The sequence below is a fragment of the Egretta garzetta genome, unplaced genomic scaffold (assembly GCF_000687185.1).
Source record: "Egretta garzetta isolate BGI_Z169 unplaced genomic scaffold, ASM68718v1 scaffold251, whole genome shotgun sequence".
NCBI classification, from domain to species: Eukaryota; Metazoa; Chordata; class Aves; order Pelecaniformes; family Ardeidae; genus Egretta; species Egretta garzetta.
The window spans coordinates 5,149,256-5,167,386 of record NW_009258952.1 but is presented as its reverse complement, the minus strand read 5'-3'; the positions used below and the strand labels follow the sequence as shown (position 1 = coordinate 5,167,386).

At 42.4% G+C, this 18,131-nt stretch overlaps 1 protein-coding gene across 1 annotated transcript in view; it reads right to left on the bottom strand.

Moving 5' to 3' along the window:
• Nucleotides 1-17,298: 17,298 nt before the first annotated feature.
• The window catches only part of RPL7 (ribosomal protein L7), a 6,453-nt gene continuing 5,620 nt past the window's right edge, over nucleotides 17,299-18,131 (bottom strand). Inside the window, exon 6 of the mRNA XM_035890112.1 lies at nucleotides 17,299-17,361. The gene's annotated coding sequence lies outside the window, so the exon portion shown is untranslated. The remainder of the gene's footprint in view (nucleotides 17,362-18,131) is intronic.

Sequence of the window (18,131 nt, the reverse complement as noted above, 5' to 3'; positions counted from 1 at the left end):
TTTGGCTTCCAGAACCATTGTGGTTACTGATTTAGCTTAGCTGGCCCTTGAACTGGTTCCAGACACAGCCGGAGAAAGATACTGCACAGGTAGGCTTCATCAGTGCAGAAGGGTTCCCCATGAGCCCAGTTTGGTTGCATTGGGCTCTAACAGGTCAGTCTCAGCATCAACCTTGCTGGACTTTCAGGTGAGAGTCATTCTGTGAGAGACCTCATCTGTGCTCATCTGCTCATCTCCCTGTGCTCATCTCCCTTGGTCTTTAGGTTCCCAGAAGGCTTATTTACTTGTGACCTCCATTGTGTGAATTTCTAAGCCAGCCCTGGTCTGGGATTCTGCATAAAGCAATAAATCTTCCCCGGAGTACTGGGGAGCATGAGGAAGAGCCAGCAGGGCTTCTGTACAATGTCTACTTCCAAGTAGCAATGTTAAGTCAGAGCTAACACTGAAAAGATTGGCTCAGCTTGAACCACCTCCATGCAGAGCTACTCAGCGGCATGTGTGTCACGCTATCCATAACATCTCACTTGGATACCATGTTTTCAAAGTTTTTCTCTTCATAATTTGAAGTAATGGAGCCCTTATCACCCTAGATACTCAAAGGTCATTGCATGTCTCAGTACAAAAATGTCAAATTTGCCATTTTCAGACATATTTTGTAAACACTAAACATTTCCTGCGTAAAGTAATGCAGTTTTTAAAAGAAAATACTGAACAAGCAAAAGGAGTTAACCTGATTCCACTGAGGGAGAATCTGCCTGTGAGAAATCTCTACAGCAGACTGAAATCTAGCTGCTGTTAGTTTATTTGCTGGAAGAAAACCAGACCATCATTTTGCCCACTTCCCAGAAGAGAGTGTCTGTGGGTGTTCTCTTTTCTTTCTCACCAGTAATAGATGAAATCTTGCAATAAGTCTTGACTGCTAGAAAGACTACCTCAAACAAACTATTGTCATGGAAAACACTGACGGCAGCCCAAGATCTCTGTTGTTGCTCTTGCACCCTTCCTGTGGTGCAACATCAGTAAAGAATCAGTTGCTTATTTCTTGGAACAAGAAATACAGCAAAAATTACTAAAGCTAGCTCTAATGCTTTGCTGGATTGTTTTTCTTGCTTAAAGCCTTCTTTATCCTAACCTCTAATTACGTTTCTCCTGTGTAAATATGGATAGGAGAAAAAAATGTTTACAAATGCTGAGTTCTCCAGGAACATGTGGTATGAAGATGATGGGAAGTGGCTTCTCCTACTTGCACTTGTGTCCCAAAAGAAAGTATTCCTCTGTTTTGGAAAGAGACATTTACAATGTATATTATTCCTTTATCCCATAGGAGAGCGAGCCAGCAGAGACCCCACAGCAATGTGATCTCGAATGCTAAGGGAAACCTGGATTCACAAGTCTCATTATAGTAGCTGGATATCTGACATTAGCGGGTAAATGCATTCAGTTCCTGTCTTTGGACTGTTATGAATCTGTTAAGAAAAAAACCACAATCTAAACTGGGTTTCTATTCCCTCTGTAGTTTATTCTGCTTCCTACCAGTAGAAAGGCCGACTTCAAACGATCATTGCTATAAATCCTTAAGAAATTGTCCACTTCCCGCTCTAGTGGTACTGCCCTCAGCTGCATCACTGCGCACCATCTAGGGGTTACTACCTCAACAGGTTCCTGCAACAGCGTGTGTACTACTCCCCTGGCAAAGTCAAGCACGGTAGCTGAAACCACCTTCACTGATGGGTTAAACAGAACTGGTCCACTTTGCCCAAAGTGATAAAGGATTACTTACTTCCCTCTACCAGCAGCCTTAGGAGGTTGGTGACAAATCCTAGTGTAGCAGTGTTTTCATCTACCCCAACGTCACAAAACAGTTATCCTTCTGAGTACTTTGATACAACCTCACCCCTCCATCTGTGAAGGTTGTGTTCCTAAAAAATGCAGTGAGTAGCAAATCAGCAGACAGCAAAGCAATTTGTTGCATGAGAATGAATGTAATAGAAGGGAGATGCATACAGGGACTTAAGTACAATTTAAATACACGAGGACAGTGTATATGGTGTGGAAGGTGAAGAGTTAGAAGCAGGATCACTGACTGGAGGAGATGCTGGCTTTTTGGCAGTCAAGATATTTCAGTATGATCTGTCATGGGATTGTTAACCATTACCTTCTTTTTCCATCCTTTATCCTTGATAGATAACTCAATTTCACTCAAGTTAGAGAAAGATGCTGACAATGATGGAAACGTAACCATTCAGCAACAGGCAGCAAGAAGGCAGAAAAAATTAAGGTCAGGCTTTCAGCCTCATAAAAGTGACCAAGTTTGACAGAAACAAAGCCACAAATGCTAGCCCCCAGAAAGCCAGCATCTCCTCCAGCTGACAAGCCTGGTGCTCTTACTGCCTCCTTTTGAATAGCTATGCTTTCATCACTGTCATCATCTTCCTCAGAAGAACCAAAGTCATTAAAGCATGAAGGATGGAAAAATGAATGGGGAAATGGTGGTGAGAAGGGAAGGCTGTTAAACAGCTACTGATGTAACTCTGAAATGACAGCTAAGAAAGCAACAGTGCAGGGTGTTGCTGTGCTTTATATTGAGGAAGTGGTATGAGACATTCTGGGGTTGGCCGGCATTCAGCAAAAAGGCAAAAACTTGCCTGATGGTAACTGTGGTGGGAAGTTTAAGTCTAGCTTAAGCTCTCCATAATGTACTAATGCTAGAGTTTACATCATGGAAATCATGTTCTTCCTTCACTGACGCTTAGAATAAGCTGTAGTGTCATTATGTAGCCACAAGCTTTTTATTCAGCAGCACTCCTGCCTCCTTTGGTGCATCAGAGGAATGATGCTCACTTGGTGAACAACAATTCAGTACTCTTTTCCCTTTGCTACTCAGTGTGTGGCCCTCAAACTGATTTATTACATATTTTTCTGAACCAGAGCTATGAATTGTCTTAGGAGTTTTCCTCACTACAGTGCACACATGTGTCTCACAAAGCAAGTTATATTACTGTTGTAGATGAGGGGTTGCTCCACACAGAGAGTACGTTTCAAAATACCTGCTGTTTTGGTTGCCTAATCTGAGGCATTCTGGATCTGGTTTGTTCAAAGTCCTTGCAATGAATTAGCCCTTCATATGCAAAAATGCAGATCCCATTGCTCTTACTGTGAGTTCTCAAGGCTTTTGCAAGTAACAGCATGAGATGCCTGGCCAGGCACATAGAAAATTAGGAAACATGCTCTTGCAAACATTTAAGTGCAGTAAAATTCAATTCTTCACCTCTTTTCTCTCCCAACATCCCCGTACCTTGCTCACTGTCATTAAACTTCAGCAGTAAAACACATTGTAATTCTGAAAACAAAAGTGTCCTTGCCTACACAAACTCAGTTCATTCCTAGAGGCAAGGGCTATGAACAGACTAGGAGGATTAAGAAGAGAAGACACAGCAAAAGGGGCAGGAGGCCACATAGCAGAAATCTGAGGTGCCTTTGACACACGATGGCAAGCTGCTTCATGTAATGAAGACTAACAGAATTCAAAAGGGGTTGGAATCAAACTACATTTGTGAGGTGACTGCCTACAGACGTGTGCATAACATGTGATCTGTCTCCCCAGTATGTGAAGTTGAAGCTAGGAGATGCATTTGTGAGAGGCCCACCTCCAGCCACCACTTGGAGGGAGGATGCAGCCATACAGGTCCCAGGCTGCAAAGAGTGCTGGGTGGTCCTCCCTGAGAATACACCTGGGGCTACAGCAGTGTCACCTGCTGGAAGTGGGCCCAGGCCAAGTCACCAGGTGAGCAACCAATTGAAGGAACAACAGAGGAACTAAGCATACAGCAGCATGAGAGAAGATGAACAGAAGATAGGACCTTTGCAAACAGATAAGGGCCCAAGCCCCACATTATGCAGAGGGAGGAAGAGTAAGACCAGTTGTTCTCAGGGTACCCAACCCCCTGAGCTGGAAGACAAGGATGGGGAACATAATAAAGCCCCCATAATCCAAGGCAAAATAGAGGCCTGCTACACCACCTAGACACAAACAGGTCTATGAGGCCAGGTTGGATCCACCCAAGGGTACTGAGGGAGCTGGAAGAAGTGCTTGACAAGCCACTTTCCATCCTTCATCAGCAGTCCTGGCTAATGGGGGTGTCCCAGTTGACTGGAGGTTGGCAAATGTGACACCTATCTACAAGAATGGCCAGAAGGAAGATCTGGGGAACTACAAGCCTGTCAGCTTGACCTCCGTGCCAGAGAAGGTTATGGAGCAGATCATCTTGAGTGCTATCACATAGCACGTGCAGGACAACCAGGTGATCAGGCCCAGTCAGCATGTGTGTCTGAAAGGCAGGTCCTGCGTGACTACCCTGATCTCCTTCTGTGATAAGGTGACCTGCTTAGCAGAGAAGGGAAAGGCTGTGCATGTTGTTTCCTGGACTTTAGCAAGGCCTTTGACACAGTTTCCCACAGCATTTTCTGGACAAACTGGCTGCTCATGGCTTGGACAGGTGTACACTTTGCTGGGTAAAAAACTGGCTGGATGGCTGGGCCCAAAGAGTTGTGGCGAATGGAGTTAAATCCAGTTGGTGGCTGGTCACAAGTGGTCTTCCCCAGGGCTCACTACTGGGGCCAGTTCTGCTTGATATCTTTATCAATGATCTGGACGAGAGCCTGGGCCCTGCGTTGGGGTCACAACAACCCCATGCAATGCTGTAGGCTTGGGGAAGAGTGGCTGGAAAGCTGCCTGTCAGAAAAGGACCTGGGGGTGCTGGTTGACAGCCAGCTGAATATGAGCCAGCAGTGTGCCCAGGTGGCCAAGAAGGCCAATGGCATCCTGGCTTGTATCAGGAATAGTGTGGCCAGCAGGAGTAGGGGAGTGACTGTCTCCCTGTACTCGGCACTGGTGAGGCCACACACCAAATACTGTGTTCAGTTTTGGGCCCCTCACTAGAAGAAAGACATTGAGGTGCTGGAGCGTGTCCAAAGAAGGGCAATGAAGCTGGTGAGGGGTCTGGAGCACAACTCCTGTGAGGAGTGACTGAGGGAACTGGGGTTGTTTAGCCTGGAGAAGAGAAGGCTTATCACCCTCTACACCTGCCTGAAAGGAGGTTGTAGCAAGGTGGGTGTTGGTCTCTTCTCCCTGGTAACGGGCAATAGGACAAGAGGAAATGGCCTCAAGTTGCACCAGGGGAGGTTTAGACTGGACATTAGGAAAAATTTATTCATTGAAAGGGTTGTCAAGCATTGGAATGGGCTGCCCAGGGAAGTGGTTGAGTGCCCATCCCTGGAGGTATTTAAAAGCCGGGTAGATGAGGTGCTTAGGGACAGGGTTTAGTAGTGGACAGGTACAGTTGGACTTGATGATCTTAAAGGTCTTTTCCAAACTAACAATCCTATGATTCTATGATAATCTATGCTTCTGCTAGAAGACAGGATGGATACTGGTGGCTTCCACAGCAAGACAGAGCTCTTTAACCAACTGCAACTGTTCAGCTAGAAAGCAATAACAGGGCCTTGACAAGAGGAAGAGCAAGTTCTTACAGAAGAGGCATCTGGGCCAGCCATGCCTGAATGAAAGATGGGAACCAGGACTAAAAAGGGAAGCAATGGATGGGATGACAGTGCTTAGAGATTGCCTTCTGTGGGAGACAGAAGCACCCATCTGTTGCATGGAGCTGCTGTCTCAAGGGGGTTGCTGCTTGCCCAGGGCCTGGATTTGGGACACTGTGGATAAATTGCTGAGTACCCTAGTCTTTGAAATATTATGCTTTGCTGCTTTTCCACATGGGTACTAGTGCAGACCTTGAGGAGACTACTGCAGTCTTCAGGGGACAAGGATGAAGGGCATGGAGCTTCAGATGATGTTCCTCTCAACCCTGCTGATCAAGGGGAACTATTCAGGTGTGAGTGGAAATGCAGCTCAGTATAGGTCTGTTTGGCCAGTGTCATGAAAAGGGTTTTGGCCTCTATGACCATAGGAGTCTGAAGAATGAGAAATGCCAAGAAAAGACAGGATCCACCTGAAAAAGTGGGGCAAGGGCATATTGGGACAACAGACCTGCTAACCTAGCGAGGAGGGCTTTAAACTAGGATTAAGAAGCATTTCTTCAGAAAAAGATGTGAGGGTCCTGGTGAACATGAGCCCACCAATGTGTCCTTGCAATGGTGAAGCCTAACTGCAAGCTGACCTGTGTTAGCTGGAGCACGGCAAGTAGACTGAAGAAAGGGATTATTTCCCTCTAGCACTGATGCAGCTACATCTGTAGTACTGTGTCCAGTTTTGGGCATCCCAAGAGATATGTCAACAAAACAGAAAATCTAGAGGGTTACTGAGGTATTCAGGGGGATGGCAAATGCATGATGAGAGACTGAAGGAACCGGGTTTGTTTAGCCCAGGGAAAAGAAAACTAAAGAGAAGGGGACTCTAACTGTAGTCTTGAAGTACCTAAATGGAGGTTAGAGAGAATGGAACCAGACTCCATCATCATGGAGGCACACAGCAAAAGGAACAAGAGGCAACTGCCATAAGCTGCTAGAGGGACAATTAATTACATGAGAGTAATTGGGTATCATGGAGAAAGACTGTACCATCTCCATCCCTGGTGAATTTCAAAACCCAAGGGACAAATTTCTGAGTAACCTGACCTAACGTTGAAGTTACTGTACTTTGAGCAGGTGATTGACTTCAAGAGCTTCCTTCCAACCTATTTTTTTTTCATGATTCATCTCTATTCATTATCCAAGTTCTCATTTACTTTAAAGTTAGCCCCTTGTCACTACAGAGCATGCTTTTCTGTTCACATAAATCACATTTCATTGTTGCTCTCAGGCTAGAGATAAAGTTCTATTATTTGACATTTCACTATGAATGCTTATCTGGCTCTTGGTGCTTTGCCAGGGATCATAGAGGAATACCACGCTAGAACTAGAGCTGCCATATCACCTAGTGCAGTTACCTACATTCAACAGCAGATAATGGCAAAGATGCTCTCTGCATACATTAACCAGATCTACCTTGTTCTCTCTTTGCAGGTCACTAGGGCAGAAATAAATCCCTGAAACAGAGCGTGGTTTTATTACCTTGACAAAGTTCCCATAATTGCTTTCACATTTTGTGTCTAATGGACACCGTTCATCAGCAACAGACTGAGCAAAGGCAGCTCCTGCCCTGCAACTGAGTCTGCAGAGAGATCGATGCACTTGCAGTTCTTCCATCAGTCACATGTTATGAGTAAGGATCATCTACTAATTGGGGTAAAAAGTTTCTGGGCCACTCAGCATGTGAGTATTGCTCTCTGAAAAGAGGAGTTATCTCATGCAATGAAGTCAGAAATAAAATGAGGTGGTGCGGGGCTTTTGACTGAGCAACTAAGGATTACTCGTAGTCGCTGCAAGAGCCATTGCTGAGGATCAGTTGCAACATCATCCGGGCAGTTACCCTGAATTAGCGCCAGCTGGGTTCCATGCAAGGCAACTCATGGCTCTCAACTTGCTTCACTGGGTATTCTGCAGCATCTGTGAGCACACTCACAGCTGGGATCTTATGTGTTTGCCAAGGTAGAAAGCGATTGCGAGGCTAGGAATATCCACCGGAGATCAGGCGGTCTAAGCAGTTGTTCAGGGATGGTGCAGAAAGCTGTATTTTTGAGAGCTGTAGTTTTCTTAGTCTTAACACAATATGGCACAGACTCACTACGTTTTCTTACAAGATTGGCTGGAAAGGTGCTGCTCTCTTCAGCTTCAGTGAGATAGCAGGATAGAGGAGGTTCTGTGCCAAAAAGGACCTTGATAGTTCATAATCTTGGTTTTAGTTTGGTCAGTTTTAACTTAGATGCTTTCCTACTCTTCCAGGTACAGCAGTTACCGTTGTGCGTCTGTGAAACCATGCATTTCTATAAAGTTGTGTGAAGGAAAAATGAAAGCAAAAGCAACTTCAAACAATTTCTTTGTTGCAGTACGGGCTGCATTATGGAAATAATTATGAATAACAACACATAAAACTAATCAAGGGTTATTTTTACTCAGTGTTATATTTGCACTCTGCAATTTCTTTTCTCAAGGAAAAGAAGGGTTTCAAGGATTGGTCTATCCTAAATGATCAATAGGCACTTCAGGCAACAGCACTGTTGAGATTCTTAAGCCTGGGCATGTAACATAGCTGGCAAGTGCTTTTCTAAAACAGTGGGCAAGTAAATGACTGGTGAACCAGACATCACAGCGTAAATACAGCACCAAAAGGGAACACATGTGACGGGCACTTACCAATGCTGACAATTCAGAAAATCATTAATGTGCAGGTAGATATTGGAGGATGCACCATGAGATTGTTGCACTGATTTTGTATAGATAGTAGATGCCCAGGTGTAGATTTACTGTGAGATACGGGACTCTAGCATTACATTAGCCATTGATGTGTAGTAAAATGCCCTCATAGGCAATTGTTTAGACAATGAGCACTGCAATTCTTCAGGCTTTAAACCCTAAAAAAAATAAATCAGTAGGCAACTCAGTATTTTTCAGGTGGATGTAAAGTTCTGTTATGGAATTAGATGTTTTCTCATAGCTGTAGGCCTTCAGCAGAAAATCTTAAGGTCATTTCTTTGTCTGCAAAAATCATACATTAGATCTGTTTTGGCTCCATCTAGAGATTCATTTACAAATCGACTGTGGTACAATCACCTGCCATGCCCCTACAGGCTTTGTGTAAGAGACCAAAAAGTACATGGACTTGAGTACGTACAACTATTTTTAATGTGCCCTGTCTTTCCCAGCCATTCCTAGAATGTGGACCCCACAAAACATGCATGTTAAAAGGGGCTCTTTTTGTCTAAGCGAACTTTCAGAAAGTGACCAAAACTTTCTGCAGAGGTTATAGCTTGACATGTGCTCTGATACATCCTACTTCATAGGTATCCAGCAGCATCCAAAACCATAAAATGATTACAGGACCCATACTTCACTTATGAAGGCTCCAGCTGGATAATGGGCAGCTTTTGGACTGCGGACTATTTTCTCTTCCCCAACCAAAGCCTACTCTGGATGCAATTTTAATGAAATTTCGTGTAACCAATAGAAGTATTGTTGGATCTCAGTCTAAGTGCAATTGCTCGAAACAAAATAGTTTCAACACACCAGAGCAATTGCCTCTTTGTAGCCTTCAGCTATGCGTAGCTTTGTGCAGGGGTGTTACCAGGAAGAACACTTCCACAGCGTGTTACTGCAGAAGGAGCCTTTCTGTCTGATAGAGCTGTCGGTACCATTAACTTTGGCATCTTGATAGCATCCTGAAGGTCTTAAAGACCCAGAAGCTACTTGTAGTACTACTGTACTACGAATACGCAGGTTTGAGTTTAGCACTTCAAGAGGAGACACTGCAGATGGTTAAGTAACAAGAGTCCTTGGGAAAAATAATCTGTGGAGGGCGAATTTCATCATCCTGATTCCCAGCTGGACCAAAGTCCTGCTTTTCTTCAGGGATACACAGACTTTTCCTACAGATTTCCTTCCACTTCCATGTAGAGCAACTGTTACCTACACACATTTATCTATACTGTTAAAAGTCATATAAAAAATGGGAAGAAAAATTGACTACTGTTTTTTCAGAAGTGACAGCTTATCATTGAAAAAAAATCTATATTCACTTCAAAAGCTCAGCATCTGAGAAAAAGTTAAGAGAAGTTTATTCCCATTGCAAAATCTTGGTTCAGGAACACTCAGACTAAAGACACAGTAAGTAACTAAATACTGGAATCAAGATTTGCATTCTGAAAAGCATAATTCAGGCAGAAATAGCCCCTTCTGCTCAAGCACGCATGTTTTGTGGGATCTAATCTCTGAGGAAAGAGAGAGACAAGCGAATGAACAAAACCAATAATAATCCAGGCATTCAACAAAAAGTGCATTTAAATCTAACTGCATATCAATGTTTTTGATGTAACATGGTTCACCAAGGTTATATTTTAGAGATCACATGTATGTGCCATCACTTGATGTACAAGCTCTGTTCATTTTAGTGTATAGTTTCCTCAGTACAACCAACAGTGCTAGTACAGCATCCAGAACAAAAACTCTGCAAATTCGTCTCAGGTCTTGGCTTGCTACACCAACATAACTGATTACTAATCTGGTCTACTTGTATAGTGGAGAATCAGTGGGCTTGGTGGAAAGAAGGATGTTAAAGGAAGTGATAGAAATTAGGATCTCATTGCATTCCCTCTCCCTGTTTCTTCACAGCTTAAGTTTTCACAGAACCCAGGGTAAGAACTATAAGAAGGAAGCTGGTTTAGATAAAAAGAAGCAAGTACTGAGTCTGAAAAGAGCGCATTGCTTATTGGAATATATGAAAAAGAGCACACCTAAGAGGGAGAAGTGCAAGGATATTACCCCTTTGCTGGTCCAGCCCAACAATCACTCCAACTGAAAAGTCTGCTGGCTCAGACCTGGTTCTGGACCCAGTTCTCCTTGCAGATAGGTACCTGAACTGGTATTTGAAGTGTGCCTACAAGCTTAGCCTTGCAGGACTACAGAAGCCAAAATTGTCTCCTAAAATTCTCCTACTGTGTCTGTCCAGAGTAATGAACGTTTTGGCAGGGCAAAGGATCTCCGTATTTGTATCAAGTCTAAATTTATTTAACATCCACGATAGATGTCTACAGACCAAAAGATACTTGAGCCAGTAGGATAACTCAGACCATATGTAACACTGAGTTCAAAAGAAAGCATAGCCATTACTCAGAAAAACTCTAAGTAGTGTAGATCATTTTTGCTGCAGACTGATAGATGTGAATTTGAACCCATCGCAGGAGATTACCGAGTACACCCAGACAACCTCGTCCCAGGTAAGTGCACTAGACTCATCTGCTAAAAAGAGCACAGACTACTAGCACTTTTCCAGGTACCTCTGAAAACCTGAGTCAGGGATCCACATTTGAGAAGACTAAATTCAGGACAGGATTTTGGATGAGTCCCAACCCTGCAAGGATGGTTCAGCTGGGGAGTTGTGGGGAGGGAGACAGCAATCTCTGGTTTATAATGGTGGTTTCTCAGGTACATCTCCCCCCATTTTAGATCACAGTGACCTGGCTGCAGAGCCCTCCCTGGTGACAGTACACCAGCTGGCACGAGTCCTGTTCCCAGCCACAGCCACCGGCGCCCTGACACCGCTCAGAGCCTTCCTTCCAGGCCGTAGATTCTCCTCCTGTCCCTGTGGGCCGAGCCTTGGCTCAGCTACCACTGCCAGGTAAACCTTGGCACGTCGCGCTGTCCAGGCAGGGCTGTTCCCCTGGCAGAAAGAAGAGCGTAGGACCGATGTCAGTGGTGAAGTGCTTCAAAGTCCGCAAAGAAGAACGGTGTCATAGGAAGGCTTTAGAAATGGAAGTTGTAGAACAGTAGTTAGAAACATTTACCCTTCATTTGGGAGAGACAGGGATTGCAAACCAAGAGTGTAGAAACACACACTGTGACAGCAGAGAGCCAGATGCTAGGACAGAGAGGCTAGAAGGCAGGTAACTCAGTCCTTCCTACAGTACTGGAAACAAGCCAAGCCAGCCAGGAAGTACTGTTCAAACTACATATTCTCTGGAGTAATTCACTTCATTCTACATTGAGCCAGATAATTTTTAGTTTTATACAGTAAATATAAAGTTAAGCGTATTTTCTAGGACTTTTGTCTACCAAGTTTCATGTCCTCAGAACACTTTACTTGAGAGCACTAATTTCAGAGAGAATCCTGAGAAAAGATCACGCAGAAGCTTCAAAGAACGACCAGGCTCCAAACTGACAAAGCAATCATTAAAACTAAACCAGATTAATTATAAAAGTAACGTCATCTACTCATTAACACTGTACATACTCAAGTCAGAACTAAAATCCCTCAGCATTTTGGGTTATAAATAAATGCAACATTTACGTCCTGGTTCCTTTAGTCTTCTGGAGTAAAGAATGTTAGAGCTGGACACTACATAATTAGTTTAATTTCTTCTTAACACATAATTAACACTTCCTATGCCCAACTAAAAGCAACTGAACTGTACATTTATGCTGCTTTCAATCCTGATGTCTCCTCCCAAAAAGGGAGGGTATATTAGCAGACCATCTGCATAAAGCCCCACCCAGGGTTTTTTTTCTCATTTTATAGAAATATATTTCAGTAGTATGAAAGAAAAAAAAAAAAAAAAAAAAAAAAGGAATTTCAGGTTAAAGAAGTCAAGCTTATAAAATTAGGATTGGCACCAAAAAAAAAGTGCCAGCATTACAATTTACTAGTCAGACTTGTTCTCTTACAATTCAGTTGTCTTAAATAATACCCAGCAAAAGAAGCTAAAGAAAAAAGTCTAGCTGCTTTTCAGACTAAAACTAGAGATGTTTAGAGCCTTCCTTGAATCTCATTTTCCTACTTGGCTCACTAGATCTTATTTCTTTCTATCCTGAAGGCCTTGTTATCATGATTTGTAATATACAGTATTGGTATCAAAAATGTAAACATACATTGTGCTGAAATTATTAAGTACTACTGTGGCATTCTGTACATGAGGTATTCAGTGATCAAGACTTGCAAAGCTTCAATTGGGTTTTACCGTGCAATAAAAAAAAAAAAAAAAAGAGCGCAATACTGTGGATAACAGATGCCACCAGATACAGCAAGAGTGAGGTGATCCTTGTGCAGCTCCTAACAAAGTGCAGTAGGAGTGTAAGCGTGCCATGAGTAGAGCTTCATGCCAGCGCCGCGGGGCCTGGGCAGCACACCTTCACCACAGCCAGCCAGCGCTCCGGCCGGCTCCGAAGACGAGTTAAGTGGTACGGAACGCCTCTGACAGCCAGAGCAACTCAGGAGGGGAAGCAGGTAGAGCACATGGCAGGCTGGCTAGTTAAAGGGGATTAGCAGCCCCTCTGCACTGCCAAAAGAGTGCTAAGCAAGCAAGGAGTAATACCGCTGCTTACTCCCCCCTCTGCTCCCTTTTCCTCCTCTACCCTAGATTTTACTTTGCATGTAGCTTCTTCCCCATACACATCCCGTGGCGCTACAACTGTACACCCCCTTATTTTTCTCATTGTTCTCCTCCAACCAAGCACCTACTTATTTCATAATGAATAATTTGGTGCAATGAGTAGTTTGTATGAAGAAATACCTAGCAGATTGTGGAGGTTTTTATCTTTAGAAAAAATAATTTTGGGAAAATTGCTTGCAGCTCTGAACTTTGAAAATGTGCTCTTATTTGCAATGTGACCAAGGTCACGAGTACTTCTCATTTTCACAGATCAAGCCAGAAAGGGCTGGCATGATCACCTACAGACAGACTGAAAAATGACGGAAGAACCTTTGTGTTAAAATTTTTTTTCTGAACATCCTTGTTCTTTCTTAGCATTTGCAATTCATGAGCTCAGTAATTGATTTTTCAGACTTTTCAGTCATGAAAAACTGCACCACTCATGAGCCTCCTTACATCTAAACCTGCGTTCAGGCAGGGCACAGGTATTTGGGGGATCCTACACACCTGGAGTAGTCTGGTATGGTACAAAAGCTTTTAGAAAAAACAAGTATGCCAAGAATGGGAACTTCACAAAAGAGAACTGGCGAAGACAAAGAAATTCCCACAACCTACACCTACTGGAACTAGTTGAGCAAAACATTTCACCTGGGATTCAGGAGACTAAAATTCTGTTCCCTTCTAAGCTTGACTGTTTTCAGATTTGTATCTCTGTCTGCTCTGCAGTTTCCTAATCTAAAATTGGGATTTTTCTCCCTGCCTTAGACTTTGGCACAGCTTCAACCTACAGTTCTGTGGAAAGGAGAGTCTTATGGAAAATGGAAGGAATGGTTTGAACCAAACCCATGCATCTAGTTTGTTAGGTATAAACAAACCAGTTGTTGTATGAAGCGGGGATACCACTCTTGCTCACTGGGGCCTCAGAACTGGCAGTAAGGCATGCTTAATTCTTTAAAAAACCCGTGGATGCCAGTCCTGAGGAGAGAGCTGCAAGATCTGGATTCCTAGCAGGCAGAAGCAGCAAAACCCATAAAAGGTACGTGAAGTCCCACCACCCCTCTCCCAGGCACTATTTATGCCAAGCTTTAGGTGACCTGCTACACCATGTGCTGTGTCAGCGCAGCTTCCCTTGTGCAGCACATAACATCCACCTCAACCACAGTCCTGAACTCCACTCTGGGTAGCCAGACGTCTTAAAACAAGGCTCTCACTTGTATCCCTTGAGTACTTAAAGAGCCAGAGAGCATATGCTTTGGAGGAAGAAAAACACCCAAACCTCAACTTAGAAATGACCACTGACTAAGACCCTGGCACACTGCTAGTTAAGTGTTCCAGTGTCTAATTATCTTCCATTAAAATTGTTTGCTTAAAGCCAAAATTTATCTGGCTTCAATTTCAAGACATTTCATTCTACTATAGCTTTGTCAGATCAAAGAATTCGCTATTATCAAACTACTTTTCTCCACAGTGGTAATTATAGGTAGATCCTCATTTTGTAACCATGTCTGCCTGTAAACTGAATAAATTAAGCTCTCCAAGTATTATAACGCATGTGCTTGATTTTTGGCACAAGAACTGGATACTGCATTTGGCACCAGTGTAAGCACTACTGGAACAAAAGTAATATTACCTCCCCCATACCATTTGATATTCCCTTTTTAATGCATCCAAGAATTGCATTTGGCCAAGTGGGAGCTTATGTTCAGCTGACTATCCATCACGTCTCCAAACTTTCTCTCAAAACACTGATTCTTGGGATGGACTCCCATTCCATTTCCAGATGTATGACTTTACACTTGGTGATAGTGAAACAGGCTGTATGAGCTGGACACCAGCAAAAAAAATGAATACCAATTAACTGTAAAGCCTATAAACCTCAGCATGCCTGAAAAACTCCTGAGCTGCTAGCGTTTCAGTCTCCTGTTGCTTCTCCAATAGCTATTAGGTAAAGCTTCTGGCTTCAGTTCTGAGGAAAAAAAGGAAGATGTTGGTCATCCTGAAAGAGGATAAGAGTTCACAGAACTTTTATTCCGGACTGTGTCAGCAGCTGGCAGTTACGGACAGCGAGAAGATAACAGCATGTTCGCAAGAACCTGAACTTTACCATAGAATGTTGACAAAGGATCTGCATTATTTATTGTTTAGGGACCAAGTGATTGTCTTCATCAGCTACATTTTTAACTCAAATTACCTCATAAATGCTCCAAAATATACTATTCATGCACTGAGTAAGTGGATCGTGCCTTATTTCCAGTGCAAATTCTGACCTTAACTATTGGATCATGAGCTGTTCCTGTAATTGCCTACTATGGGACATGCCTGAAGAGCAGTACTAAAAATCCTGAACGCTATGCTAGTATTAAAGGTGACCAACTACGCAGGATTACCGGTTTAAACACAGCTACACTTTAGTATTAGTTCCCACACCATGTATTAACATTTGGCAGCTGCTATCTGAAAGTGCATTTCGGAGGCAGGTAAGAAAAAGGAGTTGCCCAAGTACCACAAAAACCAAATTAACTTTCTCCTCACTAACGCTTTAGTACATGCATTCCTTTAAACAGAATTTGGGACCTACAGGGCATTCTTATCAGGCAAACACGGTCCTACAGCACTGATTAACTTAATGATTTAATCTCTTATTCTCTATACCTGTCATACAAAGTTTGCTATCCATTTGTATGGCTTCAGTATATCCATGAACTGCTTTTCTGTTAAGAATATGATAGAAAATGTATATGAGCCAAAGGGAAATAACAGGAAACCTTGTAGCAAAGTAATGGAAGGGTATCAATTGAAACAAACAAGGATACTGAAGTCAACAAAACTTTTCTCAGGTATGTCCCCTGGATATGCAAATTTCATTGCCCACTGGTGCAGTTTTAAGCTGAAAGGAGTCAGACTGTTCTCTTACAAGATCAAGACGAGAACTGAGGCTTCCCACTAACAGTGCAAAGCTATTATAATTTTCACCGTAAGATTTTTTCCGTTCATCCAGTAACTTCATGAAAGTGTTTTTCCTTGTAAATCACACTGATTGTCACTTTACAAAGATGCCGAACAAATGAAATGCCTTTATGGTTTTCACCTCATTCACTCATTAAACCCTTTTCAAGCATGTCTCAGTAGTCTAATTACTTGCACCTAACAGCTGTAAGGAACTGCCGAGTTCCTCTGATTCAGTGCAGTTACATGGACTCACAAGGGTGTTGGCACTTCTGTATTTAGACACAAGAAGCTGTGTTACAAGATTTTGGAGCTGGACTCGCAATTATGGAACTGTCACTTTAGGTTTTAGAACTCAGTTGTTTAAGTATCTGGAAACACTGACCCATCTGACACTCAGCTCTTTTCCCAATGTCCCAAGACATTAACAAAAGCACGCAACTATTTTCAGTTAAGCCACTATCATAATTTCCTGAGTTATTTAAAAACAAGACTAGGTTTTGACAAGCTTTAATAAACTAGCTTTGCTGTTAAAAAGTTTTAGACTAAAAAAAAAAAATAATAAATCAATGCCAGTGATTTTTAAATGGACATCCTTCATTGGTGAAGTATGTAAATACAGCTTGCCTGTAACTGAGAAAAGCATTTCAGAGCAGACGCGACGTGTTGATCTGTTGCACCAAATGTCTCGGCAGGCTAAGGCTCCTTCAGCGCAGTGCTCGCAAGATGTGAAGTCAGTCTGAACGCAAGCAGAGTCACGCATTTTACCAGTGCCTGGGTTTCTGATCTGTACTCTGCTAGACCTACGCTTTACCAAGGACTGTTCTTATCCTCATGAATCCTGTGGTCTCCACTTCTATAGTATCTAAAAATAAAACACTGCAAACAAATTATGCAAAACTGAGTAATTATCTAGAATGTGGAAAGTAATTTGCTATTTTGTAGTTTCCTTTGGTACAAAATACCTGAAGATGTTCAGAGCTGGAAGTAATTATCATCATCTTAAAATCAGGATCTTAATGTGTTAGGAACTGATGCACCCTTGCCTCTTCACATAGAAAAAATCTTCTTGCGCAGCTTTCTGGTACGCTACAACTAAGTAGGAATCCTGTCCACTCAACAGCATACAGCTCAGTTTGTCACTTACTGTATTTTTAATCAAAACAAAAATAAATGTTGCCACTCAAAAACTCATCTGTTACCTGCATGAATCCTTCCAAATTTTCTTCCTCCAAATGAAGGTGAAACAGTATTATCTATATACTGCTAATTCAAACTACAGATAGCTCTTTGAAACAGGTTACTCCAAAGCTAACTTGGCCACCACCACCGCTAGAGAAGATGATCACAAAGAGAGACCAATCGAGATGACACACTGTTTTGTGCAAGACAGTTTTATTAACAGACCAGAGTTTGAAAGATTGCAGTTGGGCATCTGAATCTGAAAGGGAAAAAAAAAAGGTATCATGATACATGTGTAAATCTGAACTACTTTAGCCACCCAAAGAATTAATACATTTCTACAATTTATAATTTGGGCTAAAATACTGATTTCATTTCACTGGATTTAAGACGTCAGTAGTCCTGAACACAATAACTAACTTCTATGTTAACATTTCTTCACTCAAAACACAGATTTCAAGTGCAAGAACTAACAAGATAAACTTATCTACCTTGAACTGTTGGTACCTATCTAAAAGCACAGCAGTGGGGAACTTGATATTTAAAGGCACACTGAGGCATTGTGTGTATTTTAACTTTTGCTGCAGTAACCCAATTTTCAGCACATTTCAGGGACTGTTTACCTACAAAAATGAAAGCAAAAAGCAGATTTGAGACCAGTTCCTGTAAAGTTTGCTTGAGAGCTAATGAAATTCAGTATCTTGCCAATACTGAACTGCCAAAATTCAGTCAAATACTATGCTCTTTTTCCCCAATCTGTACCAAGGAATTGGTACTGGAACTCATTTTTTTTTAATTTGAGATTACCACTTAAGTAATAAGAAACAGAGGCAAATAGCAGGAAACCATCTACTTGTAATAATCTAACAAGAGGAATAAATAATCACTTTCAGATACACGGTCCTTCAGAATGACAGTAATTAGAGTACTGCCAATACCTCATCCGAACCTACTGCTCTAGTTGCCCATTACCTCAGCAGAAACTACAACATTCTTCTATTTTCTGCATGTAGGTTACTTGTATTTTAA